The sequence below is a fragment of the Leuciscus leuciscus genome (assembly GCF_965113295.1).
Source record: "Leuciscus leuciscus genome assembly, chromosome: 4".
NCBI lineage: Eukaryota > Metazoa > Chordata > Actinopteri > Cypriniformes > Leuciscidae > Leuciscus > Leuciscus leuciscus.
In genome coordinates, this window is record NC_138728.1 from 15,932,900 (window position 1) to 15,941,216 (window position 8,317).

Consider the following 8,317-nt stretch of genomic DNA (forward strand, 5'->3'; position numbering starts at 1 on the left):
AAGGCTGAATCAGTCAGACTGCAAACACTATCTGCACACTTTTTCCCTTGTTTGATTTGGAACTGCCATTATAATCTCAGCAAGGACGTGTCATTTGTGGAGAAGTTTTGCTCTTGTTAAGCCTCATTAGTCATACTGAGAGGAAAAATTAATAATGCTCATATTAAAAAAGAGGGAAAGCGGCGTTTGACATTTTGAAAAAAAATTCTAAATATTTCATTACAAATTAATGCATTATTCTGAATAACCATATTCTACCCCAATACCTAAACTTAACAACTACCTTACTAACTATTCATAATCAATAATAATTCAGAGTTTATTGAGGCAAAGATCACAGTTAATAGTTAGTTAATAACCCTAATCAAAAGTGTGACCATAAAATTATATGAATAGAAAATCTTTCATTCTCTAAATCGCAATTAGCATGAGATTTTAGGACAGGAAGGGAGGGAGGGAGAGAGGGAGGGAGAGAGGGAGGGAGGGAGGGAGGGAGGGAGGGAGGGAGGGAGGGAAGGAAGGAAGGAAGGAAGGAAGGAAGGAAGGAAGGAAGGAAGGAAGGAAGGAAGGAAGGAAGGAAGGAAGGAAGGAAGGGAAAAAGGAAATTTTAAAACATCGTATTTAATTAATTCGATTTTATTTTATTTTATAGACAGAACCCATAAGAAGTTCTGACAATTCTGCATTTTAACATTTATTTTAGTATATTTTTAATACAAGTGTCTAACTGAGATATAGGGTGGCAAGCTGTGCAAATCTGCAAGATGAAACTCAACTCTGAACATTTGAAGTGATTTTAATAATAACTTGAACTGTACACTGCAATCCCATTTCTTGATCTTGCCACATGCCACAGACATAATAGCTCAAAATGTGTGACTTGTTGAGGAAAGACAATTCCATCGCCAATTTTCAGTTTGTTCCATTGCTAGCATTAGTAATTGTGCCAGGCTGAACAGCTCTTAACTGTGTTTTCTTGATTTGACTGAATGTCTTTCCTCATATTCCTCATATACTCACACACACACACACACACACACACACACACACACACACAGACACATGTTCTGTATTGCTCTTGTGAGTAGCTATTTTGAGAAATTAATAATAATTTACAGTGAAAATTATTTCTTATGGGAGTTATCAGCTTATAACTCCTTATGGGAGTTATCAGTTATAAGCTTTATCACGTTCTCTCACATTTTGTTCCCTTAGCAACAACCCTTGAAAGTTACTCAAATTGGACATTAAGATTTTAACAGTCCTTCACAAGATGCAGAGCTGAAAACGTATCCTGGAGATCTGGTAATACTCCGGATTCAGTAAAAGTTAAGCTCAATCGATAGCATTTTGGGCATAATGTTGATTACCACAAAGATTTCTTTCCACTTGTCCTTTTCTGAGTAAATCGGAGTTAAAATGAGGCACTTACAATAGAAGTGGATAGGGCCAGTCCATCAACCTTTAAAATACTCAATAGAACAGCCACAAAAAGACATAAAACTTCTAACCTCCCCAACTCAAAATTTTCTAGTGACTGGTCACATCTACATTTTTCAATTGGCCCAAGTGAAATTCTGTAAATGTTATTTTATAATTGACAGAATTTCACTTGGGCCAATTGAAAAATGTAGATGTGACCAGTCACTAGAAAATTTTGAGTTGGGGAGGTTAGAATTTTTATATATTATGATGATTTTAGTGTGAGAGAAAAATATCACTTAGATTTTCTGTGTAATCCAATATCCAATTTTAAACTTAAAACAACTTTACAGCTCAAATAATACAAAATCGTTAACCGAATTAATGTAAGTGTTTTTATAAAATAAGCTTCACATTTTTATTCAATTTGAATGGCCTGTATCTTCTGTAAGATAATGTGTACTATGTGTGAATTTACTGTAGGCCTATGTGTTTGTGTCCTATGTGTTATATGTGTACAACAGTATGTGTCTATATTTTTCATTGTGTATTTATATGGAACTATATATTTTTGTCTGAAGACTTTCCTGTAACTATGGCTGTTGTGGTCAAACAATTTCCAAATATGGGATCCATAAAGTATGTGTGTATCCATCGATCTATCATTTCTGCATTTAAAACCCCCAAAATTGGCCCCAATCCCTTCCATTGTAAAAGTCTTATTGTAACCTTTTTTTTAAAGAAAACTATGGACAAGTCAAACATTTTTGTGGTAATCAACATCCCTATGTCAAAAATGCTGTTGTTGTATGAGATTAACTTGAATTTAACCCAGAATATTCCTATAAGGCAGGCACACTAAAACACTAAATATTGTTGCCATTTAATATTTTAAGTTTGCAACATAGGCAAAAAGTTGTTTGCAACTTCTCTGACTACATGTATGATTGCTCGCCAAAGAAGTGTTGTGTCTCCCTGGAAGCTTTTTATTAGGTGATGCATGCAGAGCGCGTGTCGGCTGCAGTCACAGAGAGTGCAATGAGAAAGGCGATGCATTAAGGAGCTCAGCTCCTCTGGATTTTGGCAGGCAGACTTTGCGGCATACTGAGGGGTGCTTAAGCATTTTAAGTGGCCCCAGTGTGCCAATATTTCACTCAGGCAGAATAACTGTCTTAATGCTAGATATCAAGCCATCCATTGAGCACGTTTCCGGTGCTTTAACGTCTCTTTTGCAGCGATTTTACACTCTGGAGAGGGAGAGAGGTGGGAGGCTGAGAAAATGGTGGAAGACAAAAACCTTTCAGTCACTTCATTACATACAACATTAAACCCAATCAGGGTGTTAAGATGCTTTGTAGTTCCTTATTTTGCAAGACAAAAATAGAACTGCAATGTCCAGTGAATGAGAGATTAAGGACAAACATCACTAGATGGCTATCTATGCTGTTGCTTGGTGTGTGATCTTGACAGACTGTTTTAATAGATAAGGAATAGATACACCAAGGGCCCTATTTTAACGATCTGAAACGCAAGTGTCAAGCGCAAAGCGCAAGTAACTTTGTGGGCGGGTCTCGGCGCTGTTGCTATTTTCCCGGCGGGATAAATGACTCTTGCGCCAGGCGCAAATCTAAAATGGGTTGGTCTGATGTAGCTTCATTATTCATAGGTGTGGTTTGGGCGTAACGTGAAATAAACCAATCAGAGCGTCATCTCACATTCCCTTTAAGAGCAGACGCGCTTTTTCCATAGCGGATTGCTATTGTAACGGCGGATTTGCCAGGCGCGCGCTAGGAGCGATTCACAGCCAAGGAGAGCAACGCTCTCGTCACGGCCGTAAAAGAGAGAAGTTACATTGAAATGGAGAAACCCACCCAAATTAACTTCGGTTAAACAGGCGTATGATAATTTGGGTAAATGTGTAAGCTAGATGTATGCTTTTATAATAAATTGTCTATATATCTATCTATCTATCTATCTATCTATCTATCTATCGTAATAATGTATGATTTGCAAAATTGAAAACTGCTGCTTCTGTGTAGATGAGAGAATCAAAGTGCGCATTGTGCACACGCTACATTGATTATGGCCAAGCATGCGCCCTTAAAATAGCATATGAATAACATGCGCAACGCGCCACTGACTTTAAACAATTTTTTCCTGGTTAGTGGCGCAATTGTTTTCTAAACCTGCAAAATAGCATGAAGGAACGTTTGCGCCGGAACACGCCTCCTCTTTGCGCTGAACCGCCCCCGGGAGCGCAAGTGTATTTCCTAACTTACCGACTTGCTTCTGTGGAGGGAAAAGTCCGCTGTGCGCGGGTGCAAAATAGGAATGATACATGCGTCGGTGTACAAAGTCACTTGCGCTGGGTGCAAGATAGGGCCCCAAATGTCCACATCACATAAGAAAGTGAGAAAAAAGTAAATCTATCTACTCACACTGACAGTGATGAAATTGAGTCACTGGGCTGTTGATTTCTAGTAAGCGATCCTATTTTGATGTGGTATCCAACTGTATACAGAGGCTGATCACTGTCTGCACTACCACTGGTAAGTCATAATCTTTTGCATAAAGCTCAGTTTTTTCTTACATTTGTTTTTTGTCAATGTTTTTCATCTTATGCATCTTATGCTCACCAAGGCTGCATATATTCATGTTACTTCAGTAACATGATCCTTTAAGTCAAGTCATCTTTATTTATATAGCTTTATACACAATACAGATTGCATTGAAGCAGCTTTACAGGAATAAACAGGACAATAATGATCGATCAATGGTGCAAACACACTTCAAGTATGCTGTAAAGCAGCTAGTAAAGACAATAGTAAACCATCATTATTCCGTTTAAATCAGTTCAGTGTTGATTTAGTTTGGTTCAATAACTGTGTAAAGTTCATAAATTATAGAATAAGATATATTTTGGGCTAAGATTTGGAATAAGATTTATTTTACAATATGTGTACTTGCAGTGTACTTACCAAAGAAAGTACTGGTTAACATAAGGTAACTACATGGGTTAAGGTTATAGGGGTAGGTTCAGGGTTAGTACACTGTTAGACTTTGCCGTAATTTTACAGTTACTTACCGCAAAAAAGCCCAGTAAAATACCACTTATATTATTTACGGTTAACTACTGTAATATGCACTGCGTTATGGGTATTTTTTATGAAATTTACAGTAACTTACTGTATATGGAATTTACAGTACTTTACTGTTTACGCAAAAGCAGTAGTGCTACTGTAAATGAAGAAGACAGATTTTTTGAAATTTGTATATGCATATTGTATTTATGTTTTAGGCATATTAAAATATCATATGATAATGTTTTATATTTTTCCCCCCATCTTGTTCTGCAGATGAAAATCATGAATCTGCATTCTAATTTTTAAACTATGCAAACACTGGATGTTTATATACATATACAAAAATTCACAACTGGTTCCCATACAGGCAATATAAATGTATTTTTATTTTATTTTAAATTAATATAAACTTTATATATATATATATACTTTGCTTACACCTCACAAAATTTAGATTGTTGCAAAGCCCGCGCAACAACCTGGCAGAATGTAAACTGAGGTTTGTGTGACGTCACGTGTCGAGTGCGCGCTCATAACGGACGTCCCTGCTGAGAGTGGATCGCTAGACGCCAGCTGGGGTTTTTTCTGAGGTAAGTACTTTTTACTGAACAAATTTATTTTATAAGTTACTTTTACAAAGTAAACCATTACCAATACTAATTAAATATAGCTAAATTTATGAAGAAAGTAACTTAAATAATAAAATCGAATAGGCTTTTAATAACAGCTCACAGGACAGTCTAATTTTCCTCGAAACTGCTGCTTTAATATCCCATTAAATGCCATAGAATTGACTGACTGCCTATTCCAGTAGATGGACCCAATCTAATATTTACACAAACAAAGGTTTTTCTGTCCTTTTTACGACCAGTTATGGCATATTTTACTCGTCAGTTAAATGCGTTTTGAAGTAAGTTAGGCCTAGCGCGTTTTTTCAAAGGCACTCTCTCGCGCTCTCTCTGCCCCAGGCCCGGTTCAAACGCAAGCAAGAGATTGCTACTTTGATACTGTTACTTGATACTGTTATAATATATTGGCGAAACAGATTTGCCAAACCAAACGCTCCAGTGCATATTTGTGCTTATTTGTTTTCGCGCTCTGGAGAACGCAGGAGTTTTTATTCAGTGCCGAATTATGCAGGCTCGCGAAAACTCTCATTAACAAAGTGTAGACACGATGTAAGAGATGTTACAGCTACGTATAAATGCTGGATTCACTCTGCACAGGACCGAAATATGACATGTTAAAATAGTAATGCATTTAAAGCAATGTAAAGGCAGACTAATTGAAAAATATTCATTGCAAAATATTCATTTTTAATTCTATGCCAATTATTGGTATTTAACTGTCATCTGATTGATCAATCTAGCAGTCGTCCTAGATCTGTCATTTATCATGTTCATAACATATAGTCATTTGCCAATAATCATTGCTGAAAAATAATGTTTCCTCTCTTTTCCCTGTGTCAACAGGAGCTAACTACAGCCCAAAGGCTCTTTTAAAAGCCTCAGCACTGAGCATCTTTGGCTTTGTAAGTATGTTTTGACTAACTATCAGATGCATTATGTGATATTGTAACATAACTTGCAGTATAACTTTTTTTAGGAGCACTTGTGTGAATCAAGAAACATTTCTGATTATTTTCAGTTGTACACCTTTTTTTTTCAGGATTCTTTGAATAAAAAGTTCAAAAGAACAGCATTTATCTGAAATAGAAAGCACTACTGTTCAGTCAGTTTTTTTTTTTTTTTTGGGTTGTTGAATGAAATTAATTCTTGAATTCGACAAGAATGCATTAAATTGACTTAAAGTGACAGTAAGAACATTTGTAATGTTACAAAAGCTTTCTATTTCAGATTTAAGTTTGAAGGGCCATAAAGTTACTCAGTGTACCTTTAACGTAATTGTACATTCAGGCAATTAATAGAGTTCCCTAACAAGGGATGTGCAATAAAGCTATACTATTTAAACTAACTCGACTGGTAATAACTGCTGTTGCACAAGTTGATTCCTCATCTGTCCATGAACAAATTTAGATTAAATAAACTCCAAAACTCCAAACTCAACCATTTCTCACACATTTTCTCTGTTTTTTTTGTTTGTTTGTTTTTTTTTTCAGATCAGCCATCAGTGGTTTACCGGTATGGAGGCCAGTCAAGACCAACTGGGATGCTTTTGTTGCGTATTGTCATGATCCCTGCTTTGATTTGTTATGAATCCAGTTCTATTTTTGCATCCTCCTTTTGATTCTAAACTGAACTCAAATGGCACTGCGAATTGGGTAAGAGACAAACATAAATTACTTAATTGGGGAAATTGAGAGATGAAACCATGCTGATGACCTCTGTCTGTGGTGAAGTAGTGAGTTTGACGTGTAATTAAACTCGAGGTTCTGTGGGGTGCGGACTGATTCCATTCCATTCCTAGAGCTTCCGGACAAATCTTTGGGGTGCGGACTGATGGGGCAGTGAACCCGAGGTTACCCCGTGAGTCAGTCCTAGAGCTTCTCATGTACGATTTTAGGGAAAAATCTGTTTTTTTGGATACGTTGATTTCTTAGACGTGCCGCAAGAACACCACAGACACAGTGTAATCACCATGGGAAAATCTCAGAGTAAAACTGGGAGTTGTGAAAAATATGATACACCGGTGTATTGCCAGATGAGAAGTTTATCTATGTATTATCTTTTTACTCTTTTAATTCATTTTATAACTGTACTGAACATTTTTTAATTGTTTTTATAACTGTTTTAAAGTGCCCCTATTATCCTATTTACTACAACACTTACCTACAACAGGTTTACGTGCATCAAAGGTAAAAAAAACTGTTGAATTTTCTCATAATATACATTTGCACATCACCACATTTTTCAAAGATTCTTAAACGGCTCGTCAGATGAATCAATCTCTCTAAATCCCTCCTTTCCACATGCTACTGGCCAGACAGCTCAGTCTGTTGTGATTGGTTTACTGCGTACAGTGCGCGTCTTAAACAAAAACACCCATTGCCATAACAACATCAGCTGTCCTGAGGCTTCCTACACCGTAAACTAAACACAGTAACGAACAATGACATCGATTTTACCATATCCGAACGCGAGTCCAATAATGAAACACTGGGAGAACTAGTTATTCAACCCGAACCTCCATCACAAGGACGACACAAGCAGGACGTTTCTCAGTGATATACTGCATTAATAGACACAGTTATAGATAATCGTGGCCCACAAAGTGATTAGCATAGGTATTTAAAGGGTTAGTTCACCCAAAAATTTAAATTATGTCAGTAATTACTCACCCTGACACCCTCATGTTGTTCCAACCCCGTAAGATATTTTTTTATTAAATCTGAGAGCTGGATCACTCCTCCATAGGCTTCTAAGACATTATAACTTGCTGGCCCAGAAAATGTATTAAAGACATCGTTAATATAGTCCAAGTGACTACAGTGGCTCAATCTTAAGTTTATAAAGCAACGAGAATACTTTTTGTGCGCAAAAAACAAACAAAAAATAACGACTCTGGGCCTCGAGTTAGTTCACGTATTATAACTGCGCAGCGCTTCTGTATTGTATGTCACACGCATCACACACATGACCAGCGTCGGCCAATAGTGAGCCTACGTGTGACGTACAACACAGTTATACTACGTGAACTAACTCGAGGCCCAGAGAGAAGGAAATGAATAGTGGAATAAAGTTGTTATTTTTTTTATTTTTTTTTGCGTTTGTCCACATTCCTCTCCTACGACGAGACAACGTTTTGACAGGCCATCCGTCCCATCCGTCACATATCCGATTTATATCTGATTT

General features: G+C 36.9%; 1 long non-coding RNA gene across 2 annotated transcripts; it reads left to right on the plus strand.

The window, feature by feature from the left end:
- The first annotated feature begins 4,863 nt into the window (after positions 1-4,863).
- LOC309498044 lies at positions 4,864-7,723 on the plus strand. Of its 2 annotated transcripts, none has more exons than XR_014205829.1 (3): positions 4,864-5,099; positions 5,981-6,036; positions 6,625-7,723. It is a non-coding gene; the product is annotated as an uncharacterized lncRNA (long non-coding RNA). The 2 variants fall into 2 exon arrangements; XR_014205830.1 differs by having other exon boundaries at positions 4,864-5,095; positions 5,978-6,036.
- Positions 7,724-8,317: the final 594 nt, after the last annotated feature.